Below are 27137 nucleotides of genomic sequence, written 5' to 3' on the forward strand. Positions count from 1 at the left end.
CTATGTAGTGAAGGGGGCTGTTGTCTGTAGGCTCCTCATTCCTGGAGGCAATTGCAGGAAGAGAAAGGATGGTCTCACAATTAAGGCAGTCAAACGCTGCCCTGGAGAATTGGATTCTATCCCTGCCTCTGTCACAGAGTCCCTGCATGGTGCTGGGCAAGTCACTTCAACCAGACTTTTCACCGGTGGGTCACCAATTGTGTGTCCTCATTTTCTGGGTGCCTGACTTGGAACCCTGCAGTCTGATTTGCTGAAGTGCTGAGCGCTCACAGCTGCAACTGAAATCAATGGGAGCTGGGCTTTGAACATATACAGTGCTAGATGAAGCTCAGTACGCTGAACAAGCAGGGCCTAGGTTTCTCACATTGGGCACCCAAAATTAATAGATGCCTGTGACTTTAATCTCTCTGTGCTACAGTTCCCCATCTGTCAAGCGGGAATAATCCCAAGCCCGCACCTCGTAGGGTCATTGTGAAAATAAACGGTGATGCACTCTACCTTAGAAATTCCACGAGGAAACCAATAGCTAACATAAGAACAGCCATAGAGGGTGTCATGGAGTGTTGGGGAGTCAGGGCCCTACACCCACCCCACACTTCCTGTGATTCACCATGACTCTCAGCCAGCCGGTAAAACAGAAGATTTATTAGACGACAGGAACACAGTCCAAAAGAGAGCTTGTAAGTACCGAAAACAGGACCCCTCAGTCAGGTCCATCTTGTGGGGTAGGGAGCCCAGACCCTGATTCTGGGCCTCTCTCTGTTTCCCCAGCCAGCTCCAAACTGAAACCCCCTCCAGCCATCTCCCCCAGCCACACACCCCGGCTCCTCCTCCAGCCTTTGTCCAGTTTCCTGGGCAGAAGGTGTCACCTGGCCCCAACCCCCTCCTGGGCTCAGGTTACGTGCTCATGTATCATCCCACAAGTGAAGTCACATCCTGATATCCCACCACCGTCAGTGTTAATGCAGACAGTAAACTAGTAAAACTCCCATGCAACATTACCAAGTTAATACCCCCTACTCCCTACTCCATCACAGAGGGTCAGCCCAAAGGTCCATCTAGCCCAGTGTGCTGTCTTCCCACAGCGGCCAGTGCCAGGTGCTTCGGAGGGAATGAACTGAATGGGGCAGTTCATCAAGTAATCCATCCCCTGTCGTCCAGTCCCAACTTTTGGCAGTTGGAGGTTTAGGGATGCCCAGAGCTCAGTTCAGCCTTGAGAACAGAAATTGAATAGAACGCAGAAGGGCTGTCAAGCAATTGAAAAAATTAATCGTGATTGAAAAAATTAATCATGGTTAATCGCGCTGTTAAAAAATAATAGAATATCATTTATTTAAATATTTTTGGATATTTTCTACATTTTCAAATATATAGATTTCAATCACAGCACAGAATACAAAGTGTACAGTGCTCACTTTATATTTATTTTTTATTACAAATATTTTCACTGTATAAAAACAAAAGAAATAGCATTTTTCAATTCACCTACTACAAGTACTGTAATGCAATCTCTTTATCATGAAAGTTGAACTTACAAATGTAGAATTATGTACAAAAAAACCTGCACTGAAAAATAAAAGACTGTAAAACTTTAGCGCCTACAAGTCCACTCAGTCCTACTTCTTGTTCAGCCAATCGCTCAGACAAACAAGTTTGTTTACATTTTCAGGAGATAATGCTGCCTGCTTCTTGTTTACAATGTCATCTGAAAGTGAGAACAGGCGTTTGCATGGCACTGTTGTAGCCGGCGTCTCAAGGTATTTACATGCCGGATGTGCTAAAGATTCACATGTCCCTTCATGCCTGACTCCCATTCCAGGGGACATGCATCCATGCTGATGATGGTTCTGCTCGATAACCATCCAAAGCTGTGTGGACCGACACATGTTCACTTTCATTATCTGAGTCAGATGCCACCAGCAAAAGGTTCATTTTCTTTTTTGGTGGTTCAGGTTCTGTAGTTTCTGCATCAGAGTGTTACTCTTTTAAGACTTCTGAAAGCATGCGCCACACCTCATCCCTCTCAGATTTTGGAAGGCACTTCAGATTCTTAAATCTTGGGTCGAGTGCTGTAGCTCTCTTTAGAAATCTCACATTGGTACCTTCTTTGCATTTTGTCAAATCTGCTGTGAAAGTGTTCTTAAAATAAACAACATGTGCTGGGTCATCATCCAAGACTGCCATAACACAAAATATATGGCAGAATGCAGGTAAAACCATGGAGCAGGAGACATACAATTCTCCCCCAAGGAGTTCGTTCACAAATTTAATTAATGTATTTTTTTTTTTAACAAGCATCATGAGCATGGAAGCATGTCCTCTGGAATGGTGGTCGAAGCATAAAAAGGCATATGAATGTTTAGCATATCTGGCATGTAAATACCTTGCAATGCCGGCTACAAAAGTGCCATGTGAATGCCTGTTCTCACTTTCAGGTGACATTGTAAATAAGAAGCTGGAAGCATTATCTCCCGTAAATGTAAACAAACTTGTTTCTCTTAGCGATTGGCTGAATAAGAAGTAGGACTGTGTGGACTTGAAGGCTCTAAAGTTTTGTTTTTGAGTGTAGTTATGTAACAAAAAAACCTACATTTGTAAGTTGCACTTTCACAATAAAAAGATTGCACTACAGTACTAGTATGAGGTGAATTGAAAAATACTATTTCTTTTATCGGGGGTAGCCGTGTTAGTCTGTATCCACAAAAACAACAAGGAGTCCGGTGGCACCTTAAAGACTAACAAATTTATTTGGGCATAAGCTTTTGTGGGTAAAAAACCCACTTCTGCATCTGAAGAAGTGGGTTTTTTACCCACAAGAGCTTATGCCCAAATAAATTTGTTACTATTTCTTTTATCATTTTTACAGTGCAAATATTTGTAATCAAAAGTACTATAAAGTGAGCACTGTACACTTTGTATTCTGTGTTGTAATTCAAATCAATATATTTGAAAATGTAGAAAAACATCCAAAAATATTCAATAAATTACAATTGGAATTCTCTTGTTTAACAATGTGATTAAAAATGTGATTAACTTTTTTAATCGCGATTTATTTTTTTGAGTTGATCATGTGAGTTAACTGCGATTAATCGACAGCCCTCGTACACAGTAAATGAAACTGGCGCCTACTGAAAAATGAGGAGAAAACAAAATATTGGGCAGGATCTGTCTTGTGAATGGAATGAGGCAGGGTCCTGTGGAAAACGTAGGATGTGACCATGTAACTAAAGACTGTATATGCACCAGGGGGTTGAATTAAGGTTGCACAGGCAACTCTTAATTCTGGCATTTCCTAACTTTTGAGAGCTTGGCTTTGCAACCTGAATCATGTTCTTGTAATGTTGTTTTCTGTGTGTAATATATACGAAACCCCACCAATGTGCCTGTCAGACTTGCCTTCTCCAGGGATTGCAGGGGAGGACTGTTTCCCATGGCCATAATTAACTTTTCAAATAAACTGTCCTGGAGGGAGACAGGAAACTGCATTATATTAAATCACATAGCAAGGCCTGGAGCAGAAACCCACTTGGAGAGCCTGTTATGTGAGATTCAAATAACAAAGAGCCAGCCTGGGCCCACTGCTCTCCAGTCTGTGTACATGTGCACAGGAAGAGCAGTCCTACGTTGGTCACACTTACATATGAGGACAGAACCCTGGGGCAGCACTAGGTGAGATTTTCTGGTCCGTGTTATGCAGGAGGTTAGACTGGATGATCAGAAGGGTCCCTTCTGGCCCTAAAAATGAGTATGGGCTGGTGTAAATCAGCAGAGCTCCATTGACTTCAGTGGAGTTTATACTAGATGAGGATCTGGCCTTTGAATATACGTGTACCTGCCTCAACAGTAGCCATTTCACAGGCTGTTGCGAAGGCTGTGAATGGCTTCTCTTATAGAGCCTTGTTTCCACAAGTTCCTAATTCCTGAAGCAGGCTCCGGTTGGGCTGGAATGGGCCCACGCGTGGGCTCTGTCCAACGTGAATTGTGCTGGAAAGTTCGAGAAAAATCCTTTCTGCCATTGTTGAGTCAGGGAGGAGTGAAAGGACACAGTTGCCATTCTACCTGCACGTAAGCCATGGCCACGGCAAACTCAGCGCCACTTTGAACCTGGACCGTGGCCTTGGCAGTGTCCTCACTGGGCGCTTGGGCTGACTGAACAAAGCTACGACCATGTGTACACTGTGCCCTGAGTCTTGTGAGCTGAAAGCCGGCAGAGGGTGGACCCGGCCGGGAGGCTGCCTTGGCAGTCAGAAGGGCTGGGAGCTGCATTGCTCCAGAGCTGGTCTGTTTCTTTTTCCCTAGCAACAGGGCTGCTGGGGGGGGGGGGGGAGTGGGGCAATTTGCCCCGGGCCCCAGAGAGGCCCCCACGAGAATATAGTATTCTATAGTATTGCAACTTTCAGGGAAAGGGCCCCCGAAATGGCTTTGCCCCAGCCCCCCTGAATCCTCTGGGCGGCCCTGCCTAGCAGAGAGGAAATGAAACACAGGGGCAGAGCTAAGGGGGCACAGGTCACACGCGTGCAGGTGGAGCTCGGGGTCGTTACACGTTCCTCTCCTACGCTGCGTCGGTTTGCGCTGGTACAAACAACTCTCTCTCCCTGTCTCCTATATCATGGCAGCCACACCACTGCCCCTTGTCAGTGCCTCAGGCAGAGATGCTCTCCCCCAGGGATTCTGCATGTGCACAAGGAGGGAGCAATCTGACTGCTCCTCTGTCCTGCAGAGGGCTGGGGGTGGGGAGGCCACGGCTCCATGTGCTTCTGGACCCTTTGGGCAGGTGGCTCCCAGGGTGGGGTCGGGGAGGAGTGAGCAGGGTCCGCTGCTGTCTTCATCCCTTGTGCAGCTGTGCAAAGGAGGGAGGCTTCCCGGCTGTGGCCACGCAGGAGCTGCACACAGGCTGGCGCTGTGCGGGAGGAGAGAAGGCCTGAATGTGCGTGTGGTGGAGCACTCCCGGCCCCACTGAAGTGAATGAGGCCACTCCTGTGAACAAGCCCTCGCCAGCGGGAGCACAGAGCATGTCCAGGAGAGCCAGGCCGCAGAGCTCAGTGGCTGCAAACGCGTTTGTTCCTGATGTGCATCCACAACATCTGTAAACACATCTCTGGACCACCAGCCAGCAGGCAAACGCCCCCCAGGGCGAAGGTCCTCCCCCCTCATCACCGCACCTCAGACGAATGCTCACCACGCCCTTCCCTCCAGACTCAGAATCCCACCCCCAGACCTGCGGCACCGCCAGGATACCCTGGGGAGGGGTGGAGCCTGCAGCATGGCCTGACAGTCCTCAGATCTGGGCCTGGAGGATCAAGGGGAAATTCAAGAACCGCTCCCCAAGAACAGCCCATGGGCAGCCTCCTCCTGAGTAAAGAAGGACGCAGTCAGATCAGGGCTCTCAGCTGGTTTGGTACCACACTGGAGAGACAGGCTGCTCTCTCTGGAAGACAATGCTCAACCCACTTCAGGCTTTATAGCTAAATCTGAACACCTGAAACTCAAAAATCAATAGGTAACCCATGCAGATCACTGAGCGGAGATGTGACGTGAGCGACACACTCCTCAGAAGTCGATTGTGGGCTGCCAGGTGAACTGCAATTCCTTACGGTCTGGAGTAGGAGCCTGTTGGAGAGCTCGTTACTGTTAACCACTCAGGTGAGGCCAGATGTCCCCAAGAGCCAGGGGTGAAAGTAACTCACGGGAGCCCGGAGGAGCACTTTTAATGCCGGCCCCAGCCCAGCTGCCAGAGCTGCAGGCCGGGGCCGGGATTTAAAGGGCTCGGGCTCCCCGCAGAGCCCTTTAAATCCCCGCCCCAGAAGCCGATGCTCTTGCCAGTATGCCGTACCGGCTTACTTTCACCTCTGCCAAGAGCTCAGGGCCAGATGATTTCCAAGCGCTCAGCTCCAACGATCTGGCCACATTTCCCCAGGAGCTCAGCTCCCAACAAGACGTGCAGCCCTGGTTAATGCTACAAGTTTGTGATGGTAGAACTATATCATTCAGAGGTGGGAGAATCCACCCCTCTGAGCAGTGCAGTGATTCTGACTGAATTCCCAGTGTAGGGCTTCTCTTGTCGGCATAGGTAGCATCTTCACTAAGCGCTACAGCATCACAGCTGTGCCACTGCAGTGCTGTAAGTGGAGACAGATCCTAGAGAAGGGCCAGACTGTCAGAGACCCTCAGCACCCAGAAGCTCCCACTGTGACACCAATGCCCAGAGCTTCAGAAGAACTTAGCACCTGCTATGCAGCCAACATGCTGAGCTGCTCTGTGTTTATCTGAACTTCCTGCATCTGGATCGATCAGATTCCTACCACCTCTCCTGGTGCAGGGTCATCCGGACTCAGCCAATGTGCACAGGGCCAACTCCAGGGCTTTTGCCACCTCAAGCGGGAAAAAAAAAAAAGGCGCGATCTCAGCGGCATCCCCACCGCACTGCTTTCTTCTTTGGCAGCAATTCAGCGGCTGGTCCTTCCCTCCAAGAGGGACTGAGGGACCCACTGCCGAAGAGCCCGATGTGCTGCCCCTTCCCCTTGGCCACCCCAAGCACCTGCTTGCTGAGCTGGTGCCTAGAGCTGGCCCTGAACGTGCAGTGTCCACAGCCCAGCGTGCAGAAAATCATAGAATCTCAGGGTTGGAAGGGACCTCAGGAGGTATCTAGTCCAACCCCCTGCTCAAAGCAGGACCAACTCCCAACTAAATCATCCCAGCCAGGACTTTGTCAAGCCTGACCTTAAAAACCTCTAAAGAAAGAGATTTCACCACCTCCCTAGGGAACCCATTCCAGTGATTCACCACCCTCCTAGTGAAAAACTTTTTCCTAATATCCAACCTAAAACTCCCCCACTGCAACTTGAGACCATTACTCCTTGTTCTGTCATCTTCTACCACTGAGAACAGTCTAGATCCATCCTCTTTGGAACCCCCTTTCAGGTAGTTGAAAGCAGCTATCAAATCCCCCCTCAATCTTCTCTTCTGCAGACTAAACAATCTCAGTTCCCTCAGCCTCTCCTCATAAGTCATGTGCTCCAGCCCCCTAATCATTTTTGCTGCCCTCCGCTGGACTCTTTCCAATTTTTCCACATCCTTCTTGTAGTGTGAGGCCCAAAACTGGACACAGTACTCCAGATGAGGCCTCACCAATGTCGAATAGAGCGGAATGATCACGTCCCTCAATCGGCTGGTAATGCCCCTACTTATACAGCCCAAAATGCCGTTAGCCTTCTTGGCAACAAGGGCACACTGTTGACTCATATGCATCTTCTTGTCCACTGTAACCCCTAGGTCCTTTTCTGCAGAACTGCTGCCTAGCCATTCGGTCCCTAGTCTGTAGCAGTGCATGGGATTCTTCTGTCCTAAGTGCAGGACTCTGCATTTGTCCTTATTGAACCTCATCAGTTTTCTTTTGGCCCAATCCTCTAATTTGTCCAGGTCCCTCTGTATCCTATCCCTACCCTCCAGCGTATCTACCACTCCTCCCAGTTTAGTGTCATCTGCAAACTTGCTGAGGGTGCAGTACACGCCATCCTCCAGATCATTAATGAAGATATTGAACAAAACCAGCCCCAGGACCGACCCTTGGGGCACTCCGCTTGATACCGGCTGCCAACTAGACACAGAGCCATTGATCACTACCCGTTGAGCCCGACGATCTAGCCAGTTTTCTATCCACCTTACTGTCCATTCATCCAGCCCAGACTTCTTTAGCTTGCTGGCAAGAATACTGTGGGAGACTGTATCAAAAGTGTCCACAGGAGCGTGCAGCATCCACAGCCCAGTGTGCAGCATCCACAGCCAGCGTGCAGGGGAAAATCTATTTTTCTAGAACAGTTTGCTGATGTTTTTTTGAACCTCAGAGAGGTTGAAGGGTCTGGTCCAGGGTCTGGTCCAAGCTTTGGACTGGGTCTCATTTTCCCCATTCCCCATTCCTCAATGATTCATCCTCGGTTTGCACTCTCCCCTTGGCCCAGCACTCCAGGAGGGGTGCACAACCATCTGCCGGAGACTCATGCTCAGAAATGTACATTAGCCACTGACGTGACTGAGAGCAAACTCTGCCCCTGACTGAGCTAAATCTGTCTTCAACAAAGATTTACTCTGTCACAGACTCAGAACATCTCCATTAGGGGAAACGGGAGCTCATGCTTCCTAGGAACATAGGACTGGAAGGGACCTCCTGGGACATCAAGTCCAGGCCCTGCAATTGCAGGCTGCCCCATCAGCTAATCTTCAGCGATCCCAGAGCTCCCATTACAAGGAAGAGAACAAGATCATGAAGGGATGAGCAACAAATTACAGCGCAGCAGAAAGACCCCAACATTTTAGCACCAGCCTGTCAGTCGCACACCTCGATGGGGGAGCACTGCTCTGTATTTTGGGAATCTGAACCAATGGCGTGCTAGCAAAAATCTGTGAAATGTCTCCTTACAAATTAGAATGAGAAATCTCCCAGGGCTTGGCTACACTTACAAATTTGCAGCGCTGCAGCAGGGTGTGAAAACACACCCAACTCCAGCACTGCAAATTGCGGCGCTGCAAAGCGCCAGTGTGGTCAAAGCCCCAGCGCTGGGAGCGCGGCTCCCAGCGCTGTACGTTATTCCCCACAGGGAGGTGGAGTACGGACAGCGCTGGGAGAGCTCTCTCCCAGTGCTGGCGCTTTGACTACACTTAGCGCTTCAAAGCGCTGCCGCGGCAGCACTTTGAAGTGTAAGTGTAGCCAAAGCCCCAGTAAACATGGTCTGTTATTAAAATACTTTGTTGAGGAAAATCCTAATTACTGCCAATACATTCCTAATTACTGCCAACAATTACTGTCACTAGCTTTCCTCCTCGTCCATATTTCTTGTTGAAATTGTTTCCAAATGAACTTGGAGTTGATGGGCAGAGCAGCCTGTCAGGATATGCTCACAGCCATGAGTGTGAGTGGCAGAAACTGGCTCAGTAGCCAGTCGTCTCCCGAGAATGACTGTTGGTTTCTTTCCTAACCCTGCAATGTAAAAGCAGAGCGGGGAGGCCAAAAGCCGAGTCAGAGCTCACGAAGCTGTGCAATGGCCTCCGAAGCCAGGGTGGTGTGTGCAGAGCACAGCACGAAGTTAATGTAATGTTCCTCTCTCTCCTCATGACTCACACAGCAAACTGTGAGGGGCAGAGACTCGCAAGGCATGGAGGAGTAATTCCCAGCTTGGGCAGCCAGACCTGTGCTGGCTCTACAAAGAGCAATGGCGATCTGAGCAGCGCGCCGGGCTTGCGGCCTCAGTATGTCCCTGAGGTTTCAGACAGGATCACACGTGGGCAGCCAGCTCCACTGCTGTTTGTTGCATGCGAGCTCAATGAGAGCAAGCCTGAGCTGGACTCAGCCCCCAGCTCCAGTGCGGAGATACCCAGAGACAGCCAGCCAAAGGCACTACAAGGTGGGTTACCAACCAGGCCTGAAAACAGAGGGCACTTTGAATACCCTCTGCCTCTGACCCTCTCCTGCAACATCTGGGCCCAGCACTGCCACTGAAATCATCCTCCTCACCCTCCAGCCAGCAAATCCACTCACCAGCGTCCTGCCTTTCTGGGTCAGGATCAAGGGTCTTCTCCTTCCCTTTGGAGCACTGCACAGACTCATCTCCTGCTTCCCTTCCAGACCTAGCTCCCTCCTCTGCCCCCTCCCCACTGCACTCCACACCCCCACCCTCCAGAGGGATCCCCTCTTCTTCTAATTTGGAGTCGGTGCCTCCTGATGCCTGGAAGGACTGGCACTCTCCATGGAGCCCCCGACCTTCCCCCTTTCAGGGCAGAGTGGAATGCACGAGGCTGGCAGAAGTGCAGGGGTCTGAACCACGGGGGGTAACCAGTCAGAGAGTGCAAAGAAAGCCTTGTGACTCAGGGGATCAGTCACACGATACAGATAAACACAGTTTGTGAGCTTGGCAAAAAGTGCCCATTGGACAATTTCAAATAAAGAACAATGATAAAAGTCCGAATCAGTTCACGGATCATTTGTGAATAGCAGAAAGGGCAGAACCCACAGAATCACTTACCTACACATCCAGCTGAGGGTTCCCTGGAGCAACCAGCTCCACAGTAGCCAAGCACATCCATGCTTTTTTTTGCTCCAAGTAGTTTACCCCATAGGCGCCGACTTCCCTTCTGCCCGGTGGGTGCTCGACCCCCAAACCTGCCCCTGAACTGCCCTCGCCCCACCTCCATTTCACCCCTTCCCAAATCCACGCATGCAAAAGCCATAACATGAATGCAGTCACCACTAAACCATGGATCATTTACTCTCCTAGTGAACACCGTGTCATACCCGTAGTGGGTTCAGAAGCACCCCTGGCCTTAGCCATGTGCATAAAAAGCTGTATGTATTTAGCCCCTGCTCTGGAACACCCAGTCAGCCCAGGAATGTAGCAAAGCATGTCATGGCAATGAGGAGGTAGATTTAAATATTGCACTGACAATACAACAGGGTGAATCGATGTCTGAGACAACCCACAGAGGTCTCCAACCTCAGCATCTTTGGATTTCGGGGCAAAGGCTCTCAAATTCACATGTGGCCCCCGGTCTGTAAAGTCACTCTGTGATCCCGGCCCTTTTGATACCCAGCCATAGTTGCTGAGGGAGTGAGAGCCCCACAGCACCCTGAGTCTGGGGGCTTTCTCTGGGACTAGGCAGTTTCACATGACTCTGGGCATTAGTTTTTCATGCATCAGTTAAACCCTATTTCTGCTGAGCCTGAAGAGGAGCAAAAATTGACACAGGCAGAGAACTGTCTATAAGACAGGGGTCTTGAATGTCCTTGTTACAGCTCTGGCTGGGCTCTCCCTTATGGTCAGACACCAGGCTGCTGTACTGGACTCGCCCTTTGGATCCTACGTGCCTTTAAGCCAGTGGATCTGAGAAGCGTCCAGAATCTGTCTCTTAGTCCAGACTATCTGGCACATGTCCAGGGTACAGGCCATCTGTCTCATACCCCTCCTTGGGATGTGAGACCCACCCCCTGAACCAGAAGCTCGAGGCTCCAAGACAGTGTTTATCCTCAATCTCCCCAACTGCTTAAGCACTCTCTCCCCAGAGCTCCACCCTTGTGGGTACTCCAGTTACTGGTTAATCCTTCGGTGACCGTGTGACAGTTAAAACAAGGGAACACACAGGCTTTGCAAAGGAGCTTCTAAGCCAGACACACTTACTCACAGACAAAGCAGCAGAGTTACTGATCTAGGCAAAACTAACAAACTCCTGCATGCAGAAACCCCCCCCCACCACCAGTGCCCTCACCATACCCAGATTCTCCAGGGGTTCTTTGGTTAGTGACCTTACAGGGTCCTAGGCCTCTCCTGCACCCTGTCCTGCTCAGTTGTCCTACTGTCTGCACCCCACCTCCTTGTGGGGCAGGGTCCCGCATGGCGACACCATGGTTTCCCTGGTGGCAGAGGCAGTGACTGATCCCCCACCTCCCTGGATTTGCACTCTGGGTGACTGCTTTGGAGCGTCTTTGTCCCCCTCCTGCTGAGGAGAGGTGATCAGATTTTCTCCCAGGCAGTTATAGGCTGAGGGGGAGAGAAGTTCCCCTCCCTCCTTGCTGCTGCTTTTTCTACACTCTTCCATGCAGCTGCTTTGCATTTCTTTGGGGCTTTCCCCACCCTCTCATGGGTATCAAATGTTTGGGAATATTTTTTTGCTGGACACACACTGTAGCCATTCTCTGTGGAACTTTAAAATCTCTTAGCCAAAGGAAGTGGTTTCTACAGAACAAAAAGAGACCAGTTAGTCTCTCAGTTTTTGCCTTAAGTTTCTACTATGGTAAGATTTGAAAATACTGGCATGTTATCAGGGCCGGTGCAACCATTTAGGTGACCTAGGCGGTTGCCTAGGGCACTGGCATTTGGGGGGCGCCATTTTCTTCAGCAGCGACCGTGGTGGCCGGATCTTCGTCCGCCCCATTCGCCGCCGGCATTTAGGCGGAGGGAGCTGGGCAGGGGAGCGCGGGGAGGGCCGCCTGCAGCAAGTAAGGGGGGGTGGGCGGCATGCAGGGGAAGTGAAGTGGCCACAGCGTGCTCGGGGAGGAGGCGGGGCAGGGATGAGCTCCTTCACTTCTCCCGCCTCCCAGGCTTGCGGCGCCAATCAGCTTAGGCACCACAAGCCTGGGAGGCGGGAGAAGTGAAGCAGCGACGGGGTGCTCGTGCGCGGATCAGAGGTGAGCTGGGGCGGGGGGGTGCCTCAGGGCAGAGGGGGGGTGGGGAGCTGCCGCAAGAGGGGTGCCTCAGGGCAGAGGGGGGCAGCTGCCACGAGGGGGCACCTCAGGGCGGGGGCACGGGGGGTAGGGTGCAAGGTGGAAGTTTCGCCTAGGGTGCGAAACATCCTTCCACCGGCCCTGCATGTTATTTGCAGAAAGTGGAAATGTATCCCAAAAAGGTATTGCCGAAGTAGCACTTTCCACACTAAAAGCAGAGACTCATTTTCATGAGAATTAGCAAATTGCATCCAAGGCGACATTTCACTATTTCCATGGGAGTAAAACAAAGAAAGCCCCCAAATGTCATCCTTGGAACAAAGCATGCCTTCACCTGAGCGAAATATTGCCATTTTTGCTGTAAAATCTTTTCCACTTGCAGAAGGAATCTCTCCAGTGTGGAAAAGAGTCGTGATCAGAGACAAAACTTGAGCTTCCCCTCTTACAAAACAGGAGAAAACCATTTAAAAAACTATTTTGGCCCTTTCTCTCCACAGAGCTAATTTTTCTGCACTGAAAAACTCTTGACACTGATGTAACATGAGCTCCCATGATCAAATACTGCTGGAATTATATGGAATATCAGCTACTTCTTCACTCCTGAAGATGGCAGAAAGCAGCAATGATGTTACATTCTCTGAGTGCCCTAGCCATTAATCTATTTACCTCTAAAGTGGAGTATTTCCTGAAATAAGCGTAAAGGCAGCCAGAGTCCTCCCATTTCAAAGCTGTAGTCCCAGAGCTGCTAGACTGCTACTTGCTGAGCACAGGGCAGCAGAGACATGGGACTCCAGGCAGCTATTATGCTGTAAGGGGTCAACACAATGCTTGAATTTTACGAAGTGCCGTTCCTGTGGCACGCACGACACTGAAAATTATTAAACCCGAAAAATGGTTAAAAATTCTCCTTTACTTTTCACTATTCATAACAAAACAAACTCTAACAAACGTGATCATAATGAAACAGTGGCAAGGGGGGTTTGCACTTCGCTTGAGCCTTTCATCAGATCAAATTTGAAGCTGTGCATGTGTCTAGCAAATACAATAGGGCAAAAATGGTCAGCACGAGGCCCCATTTCCACATCTAGGCACCCCCCATCGAATCGATTGAACCATTATTTAGCAATAACGTAGGTTCTGAGATTCAGACAGTTTAAGGCTCTGAGGGAACATTGTGATCAGCTAGTCTGACCCCAGAGAGCCTCCCCGCAGTTCTTTGGGGAAACGCCCACTCTTCATTGAAAGGCTTCATGGGACAGAAGATCCAGCGCATCCCTAGGGATGTTGTTCCTGTGGGTAATTACCCGCCCACTGACAAACGTGCACCTATTTCCTATTTGAATTTGTCTCGCTTCAGCTTCCAGTCCCTGGATCTCAGTCTGCCTCTATCTGCTAGAGAAAAGAGTCCTCGGCTCACAGAGATCCTCTCCCCGGGGTGGATGTGGAGCACCCGTCTCCATGGGAGCGGCTTGCGTTGCTAGGGGAGAATGAGGCCCATCGTTTGCAATGTGCTTGGGCAGCTTGCAGGATGAAATGTGTTTATAAGTCTCATCTTACCTATCCAGGAGAACACTGGCATGCTGCCTTGGACAAATCATTGACAGAAATCTCCATGGGGGTTGATTCTGCCCTCCCCCAGCTCACAGGGGCTGCAGTGCACAGGCTCTCTGGGGGGCAGGAATTCAAACTGTGCCCAGGAGGCAGTGGGGTCATGCAGCCCAAATACAACATGGTGTTGCCAAGCGAAGAATTCAGCAATGTTATCCAAAGCCACGTTAACACCTAAATGCCAGCTACTGCCCAGCTGTAGGGTCAAACCCCTGACACCACAACCCTGGGATAATGGAGGGGACTCAAAACTCAATGTTCCCTTGAGGTTATTTCAGCCCAAAGTAGAGGTCAGTCACTCTCCTCACAGCCAGTCATTCCCAGATCCCGGTCGCTGTTGCTAGCTAATCCTCAGCTCCTCTGTGGCCCCTCACAGCTCCCAGGGCAGACTGGAAATGATGTCAGTTTACCCTGGGGGCAAAGGGAGGCAGCGCTCAAGAGACCACCCACAGTGAGTCAGAATCAGAGCCAGGAATAAATCTCAGGAGTTTTGGCCTCCCAGTCCTGTGAATCAGAACGCTTCCCGGCCGGCCGGGGGGAGCAGGGGCGGGGGGCAGCTGCCTTTGTCATACACGCAGCCCCATTGACATATTAGCTCTGGAGTTAGGGACCTGAGAGACATTTCACAGACTGACAGGCCCTGCCCATACTCTGAGCTCACAGGCTGATTTCTCCAGCCAGCAGGATCCTCTAGCCCAGGGAGTGCTGTGCCGAGGCTTCATTTATTCACTCTAATTTAAGGTTTCGCGTGCCAGTCATACATTTTAACGTTTTTAGAAGGTCTCTTTCTATAAGTCTATAATAGAAAACTAAACTATTGTTGTATGTAAAGTAAATAAGGTTTTTAAAATGTTTAAGAAACTTCATTTAAAATTAAATTAAAATGCAGAGCCCCCCGGACCGGTGACCAGGACCAGGGCAGTGTAAGTGCCACTGAAAATCAGCTCACGTGCCGCCTTCGGCACGCGCACCATAGGTTGTCTACCCCTGCTCTAGCCTCTGTCTCATAGCAGCCTGTGTTTCACAGTACAGAGCCCTGGGCAAGACAGGTTTCACCTTATCCCTTCTTTCCACAGAAAAGACAGTCAGTGCTGGTCTAAATACCAGCTACTGCCATATTGAAACTTGATGGCCAGCCCAGCAGATTCCCACATTGTGCTGTCTCTGAGCAACAGACATGAGGACCCTGCACCAGACAGCGCTGCAGCAACCAGATAACTGCAAGTGCTGTCCCAGTGGGGAGCCAAGCTGTTCTGGTGTGAGGGGCGAGGGGAAGAGGCAGGAGAGTAGCCAACGGGCAGCCCTAGCCTTAGGGAAGCTGCACCTAGCAGGGAGTCAAGCCGCAGTGTAAAGGGAAGTACCAGGCCTTTTTCTAGCTGTCCAGCAATGCCACAGAAAGGTCATTCCGGATCCAGAGAAATCCTTCAGGAGTGAACCCAGTATAGTGGTGGGTCTATGCTCCTCTCAGCCAGTGGTGGGTCTATGCTCCTCCCCGTGCCCTGCGCATCAAGCGCCAACACCTCATTCCACTCAGTCCCATGACAAGAGTCCCGGGAATTCAATGGCACCAGGATTTGGCACCATGTGACTAGGGCCCAGAGCCACAAAGACATTTAGGCACCCAGCTCCCATTCATTGCCATGGCAGTGAGGTGCCGAAATACCTTAAAGATAAGGACAGAGCTGCTGCTGCTTTTCCTGCAAGAGGCATGAAATCACCATACAGACACTTCAGCCATCACTACCTCTGAACACTGTACAAGATCCAAGGCTACAAATCTGTACAATTGGCCAGCTTTGTTCTCCTCTGACTGGAGACTTCTAAGGGGCAACTGTGAATATTTCACATACTAGTATTGGCCTGGAGCTTGGGCCGAATCGGAAATTATGCACTGATCCACAGTGGAGATCTGATAGGCTAGTGTCCTCAATACCTTGTGTTCCTAAGGGAGCCCTGATTAGCGACTGAACCTTAACGTGCTCAGCAATGGAACATATTCATTCTCCAGGAGGGAAGGGTTAATGTCTCCCTTCACTAGAGCAGTGAATGCCAGCGGCTGGGATGCAGCCTCACCTCCCTCCTTGTCTTGCTGTAAGCTCAGAGCCTAGCATGGAGGAACCTCTAAAAAGTGTAACTTATCACATCCCTTAGCAAAGCGAAGACTCTGTTTGTCTTGGCCTGGTACAACCTGTGTGTACACAGCTGGGGAGCTTGTTTTGTCTCCTAGTGCAAGTCTGGACCAAAGCAATTCTCCAAAGGCTTTGTAAAAATGTTCGCTGTATTTAAAGAATTTTACATATTATGAGACATCTCCAAAACCCACACACACACACAAAACATGAAGGCAATTGGATTTTTCAGTCTTCCCTGGCACTCGCATATCCAGAAATTGCTTTCTTTACACATTTGCCAGATTCCTCCTAGAACACAGCCCTTATTCTTATAAACACGCAAGCCATAGTATTTATGCTACTTGGTAAGCCAGCAGCAGGGAACCAGCCACCTACGTGCTAAGGGGCCCAATCCTAACCCCACTCCACATACGGAATTCCCATGTAAGTCATTTTAGGTTTAGTGGGAGCCGAAAGCTTTCAGGATGGAGCCCCCTGTTGTGTAAGACTGTCTGTCATCGTGGCACCTGCCTGAATACTTTATAGTAATTAAAAAGTGTGTGTGTATGTGTGTGTACCAATCTTTGCTTCTGTAACAAAGTACAAGGGAGGGGAATGGAGCAATGTGTGCCCCCTCTGTACTGGTGTATGAAAGCTGTTAAAATAACTTACACTTCGTTGCATCCAGTAAAAGTGAGGCTCAAACCACCGTGGAGGCCTTGATGGGACACCTGCTCCACAGTGCTCAGCAGGTAATTTTGTAGCCCAGGGAACACTGAACAACTATTTTGAGCTCTGCGTATTTTGACTGGCTGCCGTTCAAGCAGGACTGCCTGCCTGCCTGGGCTACCAGAAACCAATGTTATTCCTCTCTCACCCTCTACATCAGACTGCCAAGAATTCAGAACTTGGAAAAAGCCATTAGAGACAGGAACCAGACAATCCCGGAGCAGGGAGCTAGACAGTTCACTCCCAGTCTCAGGAAAGTCAGCTTGGGGGGAGTTTCCCAAGACCTTTGATGTGAATCCTTTGAGTTTGCACATCCGCTCCGGGGAGTGTTTCGGTTTCACTTCTGTTCTGTGCAGCGCTGACCCTCGCCAAACATCCCCTCAGCAATGAGTGTCCTTGAGCGTTCCTCTAAGCCAAAGGGACGGGAGGGAATTCCAGCTCTGCTAGCAGAACCTCACTCATTTCCACTTTGCTGAGACACAAAGCCCGTCCAGCTCCTCAGCACACCCTGGCTGTGGAAGCTAAAGCCCCAGCCGCTCTGTGCCACAGTCTCAGCTGGTGTAAACTAGTGAAGCATCATTGACCTCAGTGAGTGGCCCAGATCCACAGCAGCTGAGGCACTGGCCCAGGATTTCATTATTTTTACAAAATATTCTAGACTCTAGGCAGAGCGGGCCACAATTTTACACTGGAGCATTTTTCAACGGGAAATTGGCTTTTTGACTAAAATCAACTGATTTTGTGGAAAATTTTCAGTTTGGTCAATTTTTTCTAATTTTTAGCTGAAAAATCACAAATTGAAATACCAACTTTTTTGTAAAAATTTTTAGATGCTAGTAAAAATGTCAGTTGTGGGTTAAATGTTTTGTTTCTTATTTCAGTTTTTTTGGTTAAAAAAATTAAAAATCAGTTTCTGAGTTCAGGTTTTTGTCAAATTGCTTCTCTCCCCCTCAAAAAAACTGTAGTGAGAGAGGGATAGAAAAAATCTTCCTCGTCAAGTGCATAGGATGGACAGTGCTCAGGGAATAAATTAGGGTTAGGGGGTAAAGAAGGCTGTAAGTCTATAGGACCCCTGCCTCATTTGCTGCACAAGCTGTAAGGCATGCGATGAATGAGGCAGGGGTTGCAGGAAGAGAAAGGACGGTCTCTGGCTAAGGAAGTTGAATGCCGCCCTAGAGAACTGGATTCTATCCCTCCCTCTGCCGCAGAGTTCCTGTGCAATGCTGGGCAAGACACTTTTCACATGTGACCGCTAATTGTGTGTTCCTCATTCTATGGGTGCTCAAACGAAGGTGTAATTGTAGCATGGGGAGGCATAGCCATGCTAGCACTAATCTAGCCAGCATGGGTAACAACTGTAGTGAAGAGGTGGTGGCATGGACATCATGCTGACCTTATACCCAGTGGGTGTGTACTGGGGTGGTTAACCTGTGCTGAAGCCCATGCCACCATCTCTTCACTATTATTGTGACCTGTTCTAGCAAGGGTTTGCCTACCTGTCCTACAACTACACCTTAATTCCCAGTGTAGTTGTATCCTAAGACACCTAGGGTCAGATCTGCAGAAGTGCTGAGCACGCAAAACTGCATCCCAGGTCAGTGGGAGCTGTGGTTTGAACATACAAAATGCTATACAAATCCTAAGTACTCTAGAAACTCAAACCTTTTATGCCTTAAATTGAGCACCCAAAATTAGTGGGTACAGTGGACTGTGTGCCTCAATGTCCTTCTCTAAAGATAATGCCACCTCCGCATCTCACAGTGGTATGGGGAAGATAAGTTCATTAACATTTGTAAAGTACTCACTTATTACTGCAAGTAATAAGTAATGAGCACCATGAAAGCACCCAGGAGGAAAACCGATGTTACTTGCTTGTAACGGGAGTTCTTTGAGATGCATTCGGTATATTAACACTCTTGGGATGCACTGACCCATTGCAGCTAGGATGGTGGAAGCACCTCACCCCTCGCATTCCATCACTAGTGCTCGTGCCAGTCAGGCAGCATGGCTGTAGGCGTGCCTTCCAAACGCTAACGTGGACTGCCAAGTACTGACACAATTAGGACTGTGTGTAAAGTGGGAAAGGTTATATGCACGGCGGATGGGAATATGCAGACTGTATCTCGAAGAATTCCAGTTACAAGTCAATAACCTCCATTTCTTCTTCGGGTGCTCTCTGCAGATGCCCACTCTTAGGACAGCTTGGTGAGCAGTACCTCAGTAACGATGGACAGAGCTCTAACTGAACGGTGCCGAAGTACCACCCTGCCAAAACGAGCATCAGGCCAGGATTCTAAATCTAGTGCACAGTGAGACATAAAGTGTGAATTGTTCTCCAGGTAGTGAGCTTGCAAGCCTCAGAAAGGGGAATGTGCTTGAAAAATGCTATAGATGCAGGCATTGCCCTTATATTATGAGCTCTAAGAGGAGCTGGAGGGGATCTGAAGTCCTTAGTTCTATCCAGGTGATATGAAAGAAATCTTTTTGCATCTAAAGAATGTAATCTAATGTCTCCCTGGCTTATATGGGTTTTGAGGGAAAATACTAGTGAGTTTATGATTGATTTACATGGAAATCGGAAACAATGTTTGGAATGAATTTAGGATGTGGCCTAAGGACCGCCTTGTGCTTTTGAAACATGCATACAGCCCTTTAATTCTTCGAGCGGATGTGAGTGCGGTTGAAAAGCTGTTTTTATTAAAGGTGAAACGGAACAATCTTGGAATGGCTCAAAAGGGGAAGACATCAGTTGAGTCAGTACTAAATTCCAATTCCACAAGAGGACAGCAATGCTGGTGGGTGGATAAAGGTTCAGTAGACCCTTCAAAAATCTCTTCACCATGTCATGTGAGAAAATGGGTTTGTCCCTAATATATGCATGTACCAATGAAATAGCCACTAAATGAATGCTAATAGATTATAAGAATAGACCCTCTGTTATTAAGTGTAACAGATATTCTAAGACCTTGTGAATGGGGGCTGAAACTGGATCGACACTTCTATTTTCTGCCCATATAGTGAATCTTTTCCATTTGGAGTCATAACACCTTCTAGTAAAGGGTTTCCTAGCAATAATAACAATTTGTTGAACCTCAGAGGAGGTTCTATTTTCGACAAAGTCCCAGCAGTTAGGTGTAGAGGTCTGAGGTCTGGTGGAGCACTGTCCCCTGTTGCTGCAATAACAGTGGTGGATAATAGGTCAGTTACCATTGTTGTCTCAGCCACCCCAGATCATCCTGGCAAAATCCCGCTTTGCTTTGGTTAGAACTTTGGGAATTAAAGGGAATGGGGGAAATGCATACATGAGAGCTATTCCCCAGTTTAGAGGAATGCGTCTGTCAGAGATTGACTGTCAGTCCTCGCTCATGAGCAGAAAAGGGTGCAGTTTGCATTGAGTCTGGTGGCAAACAGGTCTATAGGTAGGACTCCCCAATGTCTGAAGATAACCTCAACTGATGAATTCTCTAGAGATATTCATGCATAGATAGTGAGGCAATCTGCTAACTTGTGTTCTTGTGCAACATGTAAAGAAATTGGGGTAAAAATTGTAATGTATGCACCGATCCCATAGCTCCATCGCTTCATTGCACAGGTGGGTTGAATGAGTCCCTCCTTGTTTGTTCACATAATAAACTTCATTCATGTTGTCCATGGCAATCTGGATAGCTGTTTTGCATATCTGTGGGAGAAATGCTTTGAGAGACAAATGGATTGCCCGCAGCTCCCATATATTTATGTCTAACCAGAATTCTTAGAGACTCCAAAGACCCTTTACTACCTGAGTTTGAAGGTGTGCACCTCAGGCTATCTTGGCTGCATCCGCGGTTACTATTAACATCAGTTGAGGCGCGTTGGATAATACTCCATTAAACACTCTCTGCGGATGTAGCCACCATGTTCTAGAATGAAGAGTTTCATGCGGTATTGTAATTTTCTTCAGCCTGCTCTCTGGATTAGGACTGAAATTCTTCAGAATCCAGTGCTGAAGTGACCTCATTCTGAGACAGGCATGGGGGTTACATATGTCATCCATAACATGAGTTCTAGCAGCTTCAGAAAAAGCCCTGTCATTTGAGCCAGCTGTAACATCAGTGAATGTATAGAATCAGTTATTTTCAAAAGCCTCTCTCCTGATGAAAAGCCCTTCCTTTGACAGAACTGAAGATCGCCCCTACGAAGCGACTCTTGAGATGAAATAAGAAGTGACTTTTTCTTGTTTATGATGAGACCCCAGGTTCTGAATAGACAACAAGTGCTCTGAATGGCTGCCTCTTATTCTTCTTTGTGTTAGCCCGTCAGCAACCAATCGGCCAAACACGAGAAGACAGAAATGTCTTGCATTCTTAGCTGCGCTGCTACTGGAGCTGAACATTTGGTAAATACTCTGGGTGCAGTAGAGAGACTGAAAGGTAAGATTCTGAAGTGAAAGTGGTGTAAACCAGGGACAAAGCATAAGTACTTTTGGTGAGATGATCTGATGGTAATATGGAAATATGCCTCTTTGAGGTCAAGAGCAGTAAAATCAATCTAGAGTAGACAAGGAGCGAATGATTAGACCCAGGGAAGGAATCCTGAACTGAAACTTCCTGATATATTTGTTTAGATCCCAGAGATCTAAAATCGCTCTGAAGTCTCTGTTCTTTTGGAGGATTAGGACACGTCTATGCTTAAAATGTTGCATCTGCGCAGCTGCGCCGCTCTCCCCTACAGGCAGCTTAGAGCGTCTTTCTTAAAGCTCTACAGCTGCCCTGATGCAGCTGTACCATGGCAGAGCTTTAAGCAAGCAGGTGAGATCTCTCCTGGCCACTCCCGGTGAGGGGCAGCTATGTGGGTGAGAGACGGTCTCCCGCCAACTCAGCACTGTCTACATGGGGGTTAGGTCAGTATAACTACATCACTCAGGAGTGTGGATTTTTATGCCCCTGAGCAATGTAGTTATATCAATATAGGTCTGTAGTGCAGACAAGACCTTAGAAAGTAATGGGAGTAGAACTCTTTGTTCTGGAAGTCAAGGGAACTCATTCTATAGCTCCCATGTTCAGAAGAACTTGTGCCTCTATCCATAATCGTCTCTCCTGGGAGGTTTCAGAGTAGTAGCCGTGTTAGTCTGTAGCCGCAAAAAGAACAGGAGTACTTGTGGCACCTTGTACTCCTGTTCTTTCTCCTGGGAGAGGTTCCTGGAGAGAAAGGGGGTGGGGGGTTGTATCCATAGGTGCAGAACAATTTTTAGGAGGGTTGGTAGGGCTGAAAGCAAATGAACCAAACTGTAAACCCTGTATGTGATGGAACCCCCTTGAAGCCAAGGGATGCTGCTGCACCCCCAGCACTCCTAGTTCCAGCACCTATGGTTGTATGGAGGGAGTGATCGGGATTGGGTGGTATAACCTTCTTTTATCAAATACAAAACTCATCTGTCTGAAGTGATAGTTGTCCAAGCTGGTCTTCAAACTGATATACTAAAATTGGTTTGAGGCTCTTGACTAACATGTCAAACATGAGGCCTGACATGTGGTAAAGTAAATGTGGCCGAAGGATTCTGTGTATGCATCTGCACTTTGAAGGGTTTCTTCCTGTTACGTGTCTGTGAATATGTTTGTTGCTGATGGTGCTGCTGATGTTATGGTTCCGCTGATAAGAGGCAGATGAAAAAGGTGGTAGGTACTGTCTATGATATCTGAACGCCAGAATAGAAGATCTTCTTCTGAAAGGTGGCATGAGTCCTTCAGTCTACCCAGTGTGTCATCAGTCTTTACAATAAATAAACTGAGTATCAGAGGGATAGCCGTGTTAGTCTGGATCTGTAAAAATAAGCCATCTCCTTCGAAAGGTAAATCTTCTATTTTGGCCCTGGTATCCAATGGGAGAGAAGATGAATGTAGCCAAGCATGTCTATGAAGAGATATTGCCATTGTCAATGATCTACAGGCAATATCAGACACACCAAACAATGCCCTAAGGACATGTGTGGCTACATTTTGGCTTTCATTAATCATGGCTGATGTTAACTTCTTTTGATCCTTTGGTAGATGTTCAGTGAATGGAGCCATCTTCTCCCGCAGTGGAAATTGATATCTAACCATCACCACCTGGTAGTTGGATATACACATATTTAAGGATACAGAAGAAAATGATTTTCTACCCAAATAATCTAATTTTCTTCCTTCTTTATCCATTGGGTAGAAAATCTTGGTTTTTGAAGAGTAGCTGCTATGACCAGGGAGTTTGGTTGAGGATGTACATGAAAACAAGAGAGCCCCTCCTGTGGGATTTGATACAATTTATCAGTCTTTCTGGAAACTGGTTGGGACCAAAGGGACTATGCTATTTGCTATAACATTTCTAATGTGGGCAAGGAGACTTTAGGTTTCATTGTCAAACTTAAGATATCAAATACCAGATGTGAAGTCTCCTTTAATGCTACCTATGGTCAATTCAGGGTTGATGCCATCCTATCCATCTATTCTTGGAACTGAATTGCATCCTCAGAGGGAAACAAAGCTGTTGGTACTCCCTCATTCTCACCAGGAGATGAACTGCTCTGCAACTCTCCTAAGTCACAAGAAAACATCCTCGGAAGTCTCTCTTGATATTCCTCTTCTGAGGTTACTTCCTTTTCTGCAGTGGAGGAATAATGCAATGGTCTTGGACGTGGGGCTGACAGATCTGGACATCTCCTTTCTGTTGAACTTGGTGTTCCGGCCCTGAAGAGACCTGTCTTCCAGCATGCAAAGAAAAATGAGGAATTGGCCAATATGGCCATAGCATTCACAGAGGCATAGGGTAGTCCTGCCAGCTTTTCCAGTATCATAGTCTACAAAGGCTATCCAGGGAATTTGGGCTCTCTCCTTGTCGGAACACTTTTTCAGTGAAAAGAATGTCCAGTCAATACCTGTACTGGATCTGGTTCAAGCTCTGAACTCAGATCCGATCCTGGCTCCAACACTGAAGCCATTGATGAGACCTATGGGGTAAGGACTTTAAAAAGAGAGGGCAGGGAAATGATCTTCCCTGATAACCCCCCTGCAGGGTGGAAGTGGAAGTGAAGCTGAACTTTCCCTGAAACCTTGTTGTTTTGGTCTTTTGTTCAGAAGAGATTGCATCTCAGTCAGATCCGTAGAGGGTGTGGATCCAGGTGCATTTGAGCTGTCACCTCAGTTATGTGCTGTGGGTTCTTTGTTAACGTATCCTCAGGTCTTGATCTCAGGCTCATAGTCTTGGGTGCATCTTGAGGTCCCAAGTCGTTCAACTTCGGTTCTACCCCATGCGAGCGATTGGAGGAGCTGCTGGAGACATGCTTAGACTTTCTTTTCCTTGGAACTGAGGAAGATCTGTTGGGCATATCTTGTGGATCCTTATGACATTTGTTCAGATCTGGGACTGATGTAGGTTGCATCATGGTTGAGGTCGGCTCCAAGAGGACCACTGGAACCTCAGCTGACTTGGAACCAGAGCCTGGTACTGAAGCCAAAGCTCTTGTCACAGATCTGGATGATTCTTTGGCTCCAGCAGTAGACAGAGCTAACTCCAGTCTCCTGCTTTTGAGTTCTCGGATCCTATAGACTTAGCAGCTAGCCCCTCCTTTTACAGAAGGACCTGCCGTCTATTTTGTCTGTGGATGTGTGGCATATTTGGCAGTGTGCCAGCGAGTGATTTTCACTTAAGCATGTTAAGCATTGTACATGTGCATCACAGGAAGGAAAGACAGCTGGACATGACATATCTTGTTTGGAAGCCGTTTTTTTTCGCATTGATGTCTGTCATAGTCAGTAAGTAAACTCTTTGTTCTACTGTTATCTATTTCTAATCTATCTTTTAACAACTGTAACCTATACTAGCTATACTAGCTAACTAACTACTAAAATACAGCTAATTACTGACCTACATGTATTATTTTTATTATTATTATTTTATATTTGTATTTTTATTAGGCTACAGCACTAGTGACAGAGACAAATGGACAGAAAGGGGTTCATAGCCTAACGCTGCAGTGGTTGGAAGGAACTGAGATGGCAACAGCGCCAATGCCCCCGACCCGCACGTAGGCTGGGGACAGGAGGCGAGAGATCAGGCATTTCTAACAGGTGCTGTGACTAGAAGGTTCTACCATCCCACCTCAGTGCAACCCAAGAGGGGAATGTGCAGAGGACACTCCAAGAAGAACTGATATTTCTCTATTCATTGACGGATGAGGTTAGAAATACTGAATAGCTACCTACTGTCCATCCTGTGCACTGAATGAGGCAGGAGGCCTATGGAAAAAGTACTATGTGATCATGTAATTAAAGACACTAATATAATGCATGCACACAATGGGAGCCAAATTAGTACTGCATGGGCAAACTTAACTAACGTAACTTCTGAGGGCTTGAATTTGAAACCTTTTCTGTTCTTTTTTGTAGTAACATCAGTGATAGTAATATAATAAACTGCTCCTTACCCCTCTCACACTGAGGGCCAGTGAACCCGTAGACACAAGCGCAACGGTTGGGTCCAATGCACCGACCTCCGTTCTGGCAGCCATTTTCACAGACAGCTATTCAGAAATAGAAAGATGGGTGAGATTACACTAGACAGTGGTCTAACAAAGTACACCAGGAAATTCTGCTCTAATGGAAAAACCCATGATGCAAGATGCATGACAGCTGCAGAATTTGAAGCATCCCATGTTTTATGTTAGATATTATTTGTAGTTCAGGGATCTTCCCCACATACTGACCCTAAAGAGAAAGGTATGTTATTTTTTTTTCAGCAAGGCAACTCTGATTTCTTCCTGCTTCTAAAGAAATCAATTATAAGTGGACTAGAAACCAACAGCTCAGTCAACAGAGAGGTTTTGCTGGGTGTTAGAATCTCAGTTAACACAGCTTAGCTCTGTAAGCCAGTAATGAAGTACAAAATTAAAAACTGTGAAAAGGGAAAACTTGTGCTAGACATCCCCAAATCTGAGCAAAAAGGGGCATGTCAGAAGTCAAGTAATCATTAGGGATGTTGATTAATCGCAGTCAACTCACACAATTAACTCAAAAAAGTGAATCATGATTAAAAAAATTAATCGTGATTAATCGCAGTTTTAATCGCACCGTTAAACAATAGAACACCAATTGAAATGTATTAAATATTTTTGGATGTTTTTCTACATTTTCAAATATATTGATTTCAAATACAATACAGAATGCACAGTGTACAGGGCTCACTTTGTATTGCATGGTAAAAATGATAAACAAAAGAAATAGTATTTTGAAATTCACCTCATACAATACCGTAATGCAATCTCTTTATTGTGAAAGTGCAACTTACAAATGTAGATTTTTTTTTGTTCCGTAACTGCACTCAAAAACAAAACAATGTAAAACTTTAGCGCCTACAAGTCCACTCAGTCCTACTTCTTGTTCAGCCAACTGCTAAGAGAAACAAGTCTGTTTACATTTAAGGTAAATAATTCTGCACACTTCTTATTTAAAATGTCACCAGAAAGTGAGAACAGTCATTCACATGGGACTTTTGTAGCCAGCATTGCAAGATATTTACGTGACAGATATGCTAAACATGTGTATGCTTCTTCATGCTTTAGCCACCATTCCAGAGGACATGCTTCCATGCTGATGACGCTTGTTAAAACAGTGGGTTAATTACATTTGTGACTGAACTCCTTGGGGGAGAATAGTATGTCTCCTGCTCTGTTTTACCCACATTCTGCCATATATTTCGTGTTATAGCAGATTTAGATGATGACCCAGCACACGTTGTTCGTTTTAAGAACACTTTCACGGCAGATCTGACAAAACACAAAGAAGATACCAATGTGAGATTTCTAAAGATCGCTACAGCACTGGACCCAAAGTTTAAGAACCTGAAGTACCTTCCAAAATCTGAGAGGGACGAGGTGTGGCACATGCTTTCAGAAGTCTTAAAAAAGCAACACTCCAATGCGGAAACTACAGAACCCGAACCACCAAAAAAGAAAATTAACCTTCTGCTGGTGGCATCTCGCTCAGATGATGAAAGTGAACATGCGTCGGTCTGTACTGCTCTGGATCGCTATTGAGCAGAACTGCCATCAGCATGGACACATGTCCTCTAGAATGGTAGTTGAAGCATGAAAGGACATGTGAATCTAGCGCATCTGGCATGTAAATATCTTGCAATGCCGTCTACAACAGTGCAACGTGAACACCTGTTCTCACTTTCAGGTGACATTGTAAACAAGAAACGGGCAGCATTACCTCCTGCAAATGTCAACAAACTTGTTTGTCTGAGCGACTGGCCGAACAAAAAGTGGACTTGTAGGCTCTAAAGTTTTACATTGTTTTATTTTTAATGCAGTTATTTTTTGTACATAATTCTACATTTATAAATTCAACTTTCATGATAAAGAGATTGTATTACCGTATTTGTATGAGGTGAACTGAAAAATACAATATCTTTTGTTTTTTAAAGCACAAATATTTGCAATCAAAAATAAATATAAAGTGAGCACTGTA

At 47.3% G+C, this 27137-nt stretch overlaps 1 pseudogene; it reads right to left on the bottom strand.

Annotated features, from left to right (window-relative positions):
* Nucleotides 1-27137, bottom strand: part of LOC120391957 — a 77512-nt pseudogene that overhangs the window by 17878 nt on the left and 32497 nt on the right.

This window comes from Mauremys reevesii, linkage group 26, assembly GCF_016161935.1.
Source record: "Mauremys reevesii isolate NIE-2019 linkage group 26, ASM1616193v1, whole genome shotgun sequence".
NCBI lineage: Eukaryota > Metazoa > Chordata > Testudines > Geoemydidae > Mauremys > Mauremys reevesii.